This window comes from Oratosquilla oratoria, chromosome 20 (genome assembly GCF_046742065.1).
Source record: "Oratosquilla oratoria isolate Oo_2021 chromosome 20, ASM4674206v1, whole genome shotgun sequence".
In the NCBI taxonomy this organism is placed as follows: domain Eukaryota; kingdom Metazoa; phylum Arthropoda; class Malacostraca; order Stomatopoda; family Squillidae; genus Oratosquilla; species Oratosquilla oratoria.
This window is the reverse complement of record NC_134796.1, coordinates 5646533-5656532: the sequence shown is the minus strand read 5'-3', so window position 1 is coordinate 5656532 and position 10000 is coordinate 5646533.

Sequence of the window (10000 nt, the reverse complement as noted above, 5' to 3'; positions counted from 1 at the left end):
AATCCCTGATACTGCATATTTTCCTTTAAAGACTATCCTTTTGTTTGTATTAAAAAAAATTCTTTCAGATTGAGAAATCATATGAGCGCTAAAAAGAAAATATAGAAACAATATCTATTTATTTATTTATTTACTTATTTTTAATAATGTTTATTTAGTTTTTTATTTATTTTTTTTCTATCTATTTACACATTTTTATTTTCTATTTAACTATTTATTTATTTATTCATTTACTAGTTGATTTTTACTTTACAGGAGACAAAGGAAGCTTTCCGTAAAATCATAGATATATTGTCCTAGCAAGCTTCATGAACGTCCTGAAGCAATATTATATGATGTATGAAGGTACTGAAAAAAATGAAGGCTTTCTTTGCAACATATTTTTAGAAAGAAACTAAAAAGGCAAAAGAAAAGAAAAGAAAAAATAAAGGAAAAAGGAAAAGAAGAAGAAAGGATTAATGAAGAAAAGAGAGGATAAAAAGGAAAATAAAGAAATAAAAGAAAGAAGAAGAAAAGAAAGCATAAAGCAAAAGTGAAGAAGAGACAATGAATAAGAAAAGAAATGAAAAAATTTATTTGAAGTAAAAGAGAAAATGAAAAGAAAAAAACAAACAAAGAAACGAAAAGAAATGAAAATAGAAGAGAGAGAGAGAGAGAGAGAGATGGAGAGAGAGAGAGAGAGAGAGAGAGAGAGAGAGAGAGAGAGAGAGAGAGAGAGAGAGAGAGAGAGAGAGAGAGAGAGAGAGAGAGAGAGAGAGAGAGAGAGAGAGAGAGAGAGAGAGAGAGAGAGAGAGAGAGAGAGAGAGAGAGAGAGAGAGAGAGAGAGAGAGAGAGAGAGAGAGAGAGAGAGAGAGAGAGAGAGAGAGAGAGAGAGAGAGAGAGAAAGAGAGAGAGAAGGAAAGAAATTATACCGAGTTCCTTCTTTCTCTTCCCTGACCCAGTGGCATCCAACGGGTTATACATTTTTGTTTTTCAATTTAACATGAGCTTTCTTAGACGATAAGAAATACATATGGACAATCAAAATCATATTAAAGTGACCAAAATCACAAACTGATTATTGTAGATATGGAATGATACTTGAGTAGGGAAGGATTTCTTTCGGCCAAGTAAAAAGCCTGGTTGTATTCGTAAAAATATATAAGAGACGCATATCGTAGTCATTGATTTAAAAAGTTTTTACATTGCGCAAAAAGTATAAAAGTTGAATCCATGCTGTAGATTGGAAGCCTAAGGGAGATTTCATCTTTATATGTACTCACAATCTCCTCTTTGTGATTGCAAGAGTTCTTGCCCCTTGAACATAGTTTGCGTGGGTTACTTGGGCGTTTACATGACTGCCTCGTTATCATGACCCGTGTAGAGAAGCGGTTACGCTGTGGCAACATGCCGCCACTTCTGTAGTGTCCCCTTAGCGCACATAGCATTGTTGTAAATTAAATTGTTAATCTTGGGCAAAATAATTATGTATGTTGATTTTGATTCAATTATATATTGTAAATATTATATCACATACGCAGATGACCATTATTTTGTAAAATGCATTTATATATAATATTATTTGCATACTCTTAATATATTCACTGTGTATAGTTTATAGCATGGTGGACGGGTAAGTAGTTATTAAGTCGTATTTACATATATGCGAATAAATCACAAAAACAAGTGATTCACAAAATGTGTAATAAGACTACCTGGAAAATGAAATGAAAGGTGACCGAACGGTTTCGTCTATGTAAGACATTAACAAAGGTGAAAATGTCATAGATGAAAACGTTCGGTCACCTTTCATTTTATTTTCCAAGTGGCTTTATCACACACACACACACACACACACACACACACACACACACACACACACACACACACACACACACACACACACACACACACACACACACACACACACACACACACACACACACACACACACACACACACACACACACACACACACACACACACACACACACACACACACACACACACACACACACACACACACACACACACACACACACACACACACACACACACACACACACACGTACACACGCATACACACGCACGCACGCACACACACACACACACACACACACACACACACACACACACACACACATAAATATATATATATAGATATATATATATATATATATATATATATATATATATATATATATATATATATACATATTCCGTCCATTTTCCTGTTTTTTCCGTACTATCGTTTTCTTATTTTTTATGTATGTTCATGATGCATTGGGCATCCTTTTCCCAGCGATCGCTTAGTTCCCACCCCTGCAGTTCCCCTTCAGAAACTTACTATGTTTTGTTATTCAACATACCTTTTCAAGTTTATTTATCACTATGTTTTATTTCATCATTGTATTCTATTTTGTTTCAGTTGTTTTTTGACCTGGTCCCAGTTGATTTTTGTCTCGGTTTTTAATTTGCTTTTGTGTGATATTCCTTCCCAGCTAACAGCCACTTTAATTCTTAAGTTACAACATTAATCTTTCTTTGCCCAGCAAGTTGAAATATCGATGTTTGTTCTGTTCACATCTCTCCTTTGTGTAAATCTATATCCACGTGGGTTCATATGATGGTTACCTAATTGCACGCGTGAGCATGTATTCCTTTTCATAGGACACTTGGTCCACCACCTTGTTGGCTGTGTCTCTCATATTACATTTTTGTTTTTCTCGAGTTGCCTTATCCTGTTTCTCATGTTACCTATTTGTTTCACTTTTATTGTGTGTTACTGTTGTATTCCGGACAACATAAAAGCGAGTTCACTGCATGAAACCTATTATACTCCCTGAAAACGATTCCTGGACGGTAATCAAAACGTCGGCTTAATAAACCCTTCCAATTGAGTCTGATGCTTTGCTCTCTTCACCAATATGGACCTCAGACTTCAAATCTTCACGTTTATATATATATTATTCTCCTGAACATATTGCTAGAATTTTGTGATTAACACTATCTTTTTCTGTATAGTTCAGTTCCAAAATGCAATACAAATTGCTCAATTTACCTCTGATCTAATGATATGCAATAATTTGAGTTTTTCCATATTTTCCCTATTCTTATTATTGTACAAATGAAAACTGAATTAAAGGAAATCAAACTTAGGAAACATACAATGACTGTGGGAAACAAATGAGGTATGAAGGGGCTGGAAGTGAAGCGTAATGTACAACGATGTCAAAAGGAGTCCTTTCGGAAATTGGTGGAGAATGGAGAAATAAAAACAAGGACTTGAAAAACAGTTAAAGGAAATAGGAGAGAAGGAATAAGAATGTAGAATTAGAGTCAAGGAGAGTTGAGTGGTGCGAGCAAAAGTGACCTCCGTTTTTGCTCGGAATTGGATGAAGGCCAAGTTGTTAGTGTGTATCGGATCAAGAGGAAAACACGATAAAAAGAGAGGCTTAGGTCTCAAGAAGGTCTTTATAGAACAGTAACACGTAAAGGAAAAGGTTAAAAATGGAGAGGGAAATTTAGCGAATAAGATACAATCTGATGTGTACACAAATATATATACAAAACGTTCTACCTCCTACATTTATATTACTACCACCATCCTTCCAATAAAAAAAATAAATAAATCGACGAAAACGTTTGGATTAATTAGATTAATTTTTTTTCATCGGAATGACAATGTAATCCAAAACAGTGTGTTTGATGATAACGAAGAAAGAATGGTTGAATGCCTATAAGACGGTGAGTGGAACAAGAAGGATGGAATGAAATAGACGGAAGGGTAGTGAGTGGTGGGTTAAGGAAGCAAAGAAGGGTGTAGAAGAGAAGAAGCAGGCTTTCATAGATTGGTTACAAATTAGGACGAGGGAATCATATGAGAGGTACAAAGTAAAGAAAAGAGAATTAAAGCATAAGATAAAGGGGGCAAAGAGGAAAGGAGATGTGAAATGGGGTAAGAGTATGACAGAAAATTTTGAAAGTAATAAAAAATGTTTTGGAAAGAGAAGGCGAATCAAGTAGAGAAGAAAAGGTAAAAGGTGCAGATGGAGAGATGATAATGGAAGAAAAGGCAGTGAGAGGAAAGTGGGCAGAATATTTCAGAGAATTATATACAAAACGTTCTACCTCCTACATTTATGTTACTACCACCATCCTTCCAATAAAAAAGAAATAATAAATCGACGAAAAAGTTTGGATTAATTAGATTAAATTTTTTCATCGGAATGACAATGTAATCCAAAACAGTGTGTTTGATGATAACGAAGAAAGAATGGTTGAATGCCTATAAGACGGTGAGTGGAACAAGAAGGATGGAATGAAATAGACGGAAGGGTAGTGAGTGGTGGGATAAGGAAGCAAAGAAGGGTGTAGAAGAGAAGAAGCAGGCTTTCATAGATTGGTTACAAATTAGGACGAGGGAATCATATGAGAGGTACAAAGTAAAGAAAAGAGAATTAAAGCATAAGATAAAGGGGGCAAAGAGGAAAGGAGATGTGAAATGGGGTAAGAGTATGACAGAAAATTTTGAAAGTAATAAAAAATGTTTTGGAAAGAGAAGGCGAATCAAGTAGAGAAGAAAAGGTAAAAGGTGCAGATGGAGAGATGATAATGGAAGAAAAGGCAGTGAGAGGTGGGCTGAGGAAGCAAAGAAGGGTGTAGAAGAGAAGAAGCAGGCTTTCATAGATTGGTTACAAATTAGGACGAGGGAATCATATGAGAGGTACAAAGTAAAGAAAAGAGAATTAAAGCATAAGATAAAGGGGGCAAAGAGGAAAGGAGATGTGAAATGGGGTAAGAGTATGACAGAAAATTTTGAAAGTAATAAAAAATGTTTTGGAAAGAGAAGGCGAATCAAGTAGAGAAGAAAAGGTAAAAGGTGCAGATGGAGAGATGATAATGGAAGAAAAGGCAGTGAGAGGAAAGTGGGCAGAATATTTCAGAGAATTGCTAAATGTGAAAGAGGATAGGGAGGAAAAGGTAGTTGTAGTGGGAAACGCTAAGAAAATGAGAGTGATGAGTGAAGAAAATGGAGGAGAAACAAGGAAAAATGAAGTAAAGGCAGCTGTTAAGACGATGAGAGCAGGTAAGACACCTGGTCTGGATGGATGTTATGCAGAATGCCTGAAAAAAGGTGGTACAGTGGTGGTGGACTGGCTGGTGAGGTTATTCAATGTTTGTTTGAGAGAGGGTAGAGTGCCGGAGATGTACCTGTATAGTCCCACTTTATAAAGGAAAAGGGGACGAGTGTGAGTGTAGTAGTTTCAGAGGGATCAGCTTAAGTGTAGTTGGGAAGGCTTATGGGAGGGTCTTGATTGAGAGGATTAGGAAACGAACAGAGAGAGTGACTGGTGAGAAACAGTGTGGATTTAGGACAGGTAGAGGTTGTATAGATCAGATTTTTGAGGTAAGACAAATACACGAGAAAACTAAAGGAAAAGATAAGGATGTTTTTTTGGGCTTTTATGGATCTGGAAAATGCTTATGACAGGGTAGAAAGGAGGGCACTGCGGGAGGTATTGCAGATATATTGGATAGGAGGAAAGCTGTTAAGACCACTCAAGAGTTTTTACGAGAGTAATCGAGCTTTTATAAGGATTAGAAATGGAAAGAGTGAGTGGTTTGAGGTAAAAGTGGGACTTCGTTAGTTATGTGTTATGTCGCCCTGGCTGTTCAATTTATATATGGATGGTGTGGTGAGCGAGGTGAATGCAATGGTAATGGGTCATGGATTGGAGATAGTTAAAGAAAATGGAGAAAAGTGGGAGATAAGCCTGTTGCAGTTTTCTGATGATAATACGCTTGTAGCAGGATCAGAGGAGGGATTAAGAAAGTTAGTGACAGAGTTTGGGAGAGTGTGTGAAAGAAGAAAGCCGAAGATAAATGCGGGTAAAAGTAAAGTGATGAGATGTATAAAGAGAAAAAGTGACAAGCAGACTGGAAGTGTTTATTAAAGGAAAGAGACTGAAGCAAGTGGATTGTTTTAGATACTTGGGTGTAAATGTGGCCGGAAAGGGAGAAGTAGGGGTGGGGTAGAATGTAGATTGAGAGAAGCGAGTAAATGCCTTGGTGGATTAAAAAGTGTAATGGGAAGTATGATAGGGGTAACTAGAGTGGATAGAATGAGAAATGAGGAGGTGAGGAGGATGTATTAGGCCGGTAGATTGAGGTAGACATTTAAGTAGATAGAGGGGTTGGTGGAAAGGAATTAAATTTTATGACTTGGTTGTTTTAAAACAATGGCCGAGAGGAAGTTACAGAATTGAATATTCTCACTTACCGTCCAATATTTGTAAACATGATTTAGGGTATCGATAGAGGTGCTGATGTGACGAAATGTAAACACTAAGCCACTTTCCGCTTGTGACAGAAGTGCTTGCGTAAACAGTATTGCTTGAGACAGTATAACAGCCTTTCTGATTGGAGAAACGGGTGGAGGAGGAGAGAAATTATTGGTGCACCAAGGTAAAGTCACGTTCTTAAAGGGTGGCACTTATTAACTTGTTACAGAGGATATGGTGGAAATATACTTAAGAGAAAGAAGTGGCATGGGGCCTATAGATGAATAACGTAAGTGACTGTGGACTTACTGAAAGTGTTAGTAGTAGCGGAACTAACAATGGTGGCGCGAGTGACAACTCCTCAGAAGTGATTAGCCGAACGCCTCCGAAGAGTACACCAATTGACAGTGCAAGCACAATAACCATGCAGAGTACAACCACAAACAAGCCTGTGTTAATAGGACGAGGAGTCTTCATACTACGAGGGGAACAAGACGATCTTTAACGAAGATTGATGAGGAACGACGAGGTTGACGTACGTGGAGGCAGTTGATTAAAATATACTTTTAAAATTTAGAGGTATGACTATATATAATTTAAAAAGAATAACTGCAGAAAAATTGTATAAGTATCTTAAGGTATTTAATATGAATTTAGGACAGGTAGATTATCTTCTTCAAGGATACAGTAAGACCAGACTCATAAATCCATATGTGATGACAGTGGGACAACAGAAAGAAGCTAGGAACTCTAGAAGTGTGTATAAGAAAAGAGAATTAGGACATAGACAAAAAGTTAGAATCACATCCAGGGACACTAGAATTATATGTTACAATTGTGCTACTTTGGGGCATAAAGCACGAGACTGTTATTATGGAATTATTTGTAGAAATTACAAATATGAGGGACATGATGAGTATAAGTGTAGAAACCCACCTTTCTGTATGTATCATAAAAAGATAGGGCACAGAACACATGAATGTAGAAATTTTCATATGCGCCACGAAACAAGAGGAAATCTCCCCAGACACAGAATAAACCAGTATTACAGAACTCCTCATATATATATATATATATATATATATATATATATATATATATATGTATGTATATATATATATATATAAACAGTATTCTGTTAAGGATAAGAGTGATAGAAGGGTGAAAGAAAACTCCAACATTAAAGATAGCTATACACTGACAATTACAATTGAAAGGACTTCTGTAGGACCTCTCATTGCTGGTAGAATGTTCAATAAACCTATTCAAATATTTATTGATACAGAATCTGTAGTTAATATTATAACTAGTAGAGTTTTAAGCCAGTTGAAACCAGGAGTGAAAATCTTTGGACCAATTCATTACTCATTGCAAGGAGTAATTGGAATCAGTTAAAACCATTAGGTAAGGTTGAACTAGAAGTCATCTTATATACAAATGAACAATTGCACATTCCAATAATAGTTGTAGAAGAATTTTTTTTCCAGGAGATTTATTGATAGGATCTGCAACTATGGGAAAAGAGAACATGGTCATATGTCCTACTGACTTAGGGATCTTGGTGAAATCACAGTTAATCCCATTTTTTAAATCAACCTGACTTAAGACCAGTGACAGGAATCAAAGAATCCCTAGTATAACTTGGGACACTTAGAATCCTTGTGTTAAATGTACTCTAAACAACCAAATTAACATAGCAACAGGTGAAACACCTCATTTTATTATTTTAGGGAAGAAAAAGCTTTTCCATATGAAATCTTGATCACAGAACAAAAATCTGTGTATAATATAGACGATTATGTATCAAATAGGATAAATAATTTTCAAAGTATTTACCAAAGAGTTAGGAAACATATGCAGGAGTATTCACAAGAGATGAAAAAGCAACAACACAAAATAGCACGTTAGCTGAAATTGAAAATAGGATATTTAGTCATGGTCAAATTACATTCACCCAATAATAAACTTTCACCAAGGTACTCAGGTCCATATAAGGTAATTGATTCTGCGGGTGGAAATAGATATAACCTTTTTTCACTTGGAAACTAGGGAACAACTGATAGGCTATTTAGATTATATGAAGACGGTTATGTTGCAGTTCTACGAAGATAATGAAGCGGCCTTGCTGTGGGTGTGCTGTGTCTTGCGATACTGCTTTCCGACCCAGGTCAATGGACAAGAGGTAGGATGACCCATCATCCAGGAGGTGCCAAGATAAGAGTGAGAGAAGAGGGTAGAGGGGAGTGGAGTATGTAGGGGATGGAATGGGTGGGGGTGGTTTCTATGCCTTTTTTTATATACCTCCCGTGTAAGGGCGGAAATGCCTTTGGTATATGTGTGTATATATGTTTTTTAAGGTGAACTCTGAGTTTTGCGTGCCCAAAAAAGTTGTTAGTGTGCCAGGTTTCGCACACATGTCGGTTGTCCACCCCTGGCCTATATAATTCAAGGAACAACAGTCAAACAAGAAAATAATATTCAGATATTAGAGAGATGTAGTTACGGATAATAATCTAAGTGTAATAAACAGATTTGAGGTAACTTTCCTTTACATATAAACAGTTTCAGGAGACTCAAATGAATATCAATGAATGGGAATGCGTATAAAAATGGAGATATAGCTGAAAAGCTTCTTATGATAAAGGATGCATGGTGATAACGAACGATTAGCAATAACACGAAAAGAAAGATAGAAACAGAGATATGGTTAATGATGGACAAGGATAATGATGGACAAATATTTGAGATATGTAAAAACACGTGATTTAAGAAAATTGAGTGGAGAAGGGATATTTACTGGACATGGTGAAAGGAAGGAAATAGAGTGGAAGAGATTGATGTACATATAAAGTATTGTGGAGGACATTGACTTAAAGGAAATAGAAAGCGTTAGCGAGGATGGCGGGAGAGAGGAAGGACCCGGGTTTGGTTATTCTCAACATTTATTAGTGGACGGCACTTCGATAAGTCAGGTTAAAAGGGATATGTAGATTACAGTGACCCGTTGAATTTTACATTTTCATTTTTCCTCCTAATTAATTATATCAAAGGTGAGGAGTTCAAACATAAGGCGTGGAGCAAATTAGGCGGTCATCTTCGTTCTGTGTGTTTGAATTTGTATGAGAGTCATGTTATGAAGGCCACAATACGAACAAACACAGTAGTCGACCTATAATGAATACTGCAAGTATTTTCTAAGTTAAGGATATATAGAAAAGATGAAACCATTTTAGAAAACATTATTTGTCTTTAAAACAGGCAAAGCTGAGAGCTGTGTGAAAGATGGAGTTGGAAATTTTGGATCGGATTTTTGCTAAAGTCTGAAATATTTAAGAGACCGAGGAGCAGTGGAGAAGAGGAGAGAACAGAGAAACAAGAAATTATAATTAGTAGGTAGAGAGTTGATGCAAGTGAGAAAGGCTTTCCTCATGTGACGGAGAGAAAAACAAAAGAATTAAAAGGGAACAGAAAGTGCCGCAATAAAAAAAAGAAGAAATGTAACGTAAAAAATGAGAAACGAGTTGGAAAAAAAGAAATGAGAAAATATTGAGGGAAAGACGAAAGTATTCGGGACAAGAAAAATTCTTAGTCATGGAAGTTGTACGAAAATAGAAAATCAGAATTATAGCTGGACACGAAATGTCGATCGAGAAAATAATTTAAGTCTAGAAACAAATAAATTATTCTGGTGTATGTTGACCAAAGATATAGATAAAACTAAGATATATGAATAGAAT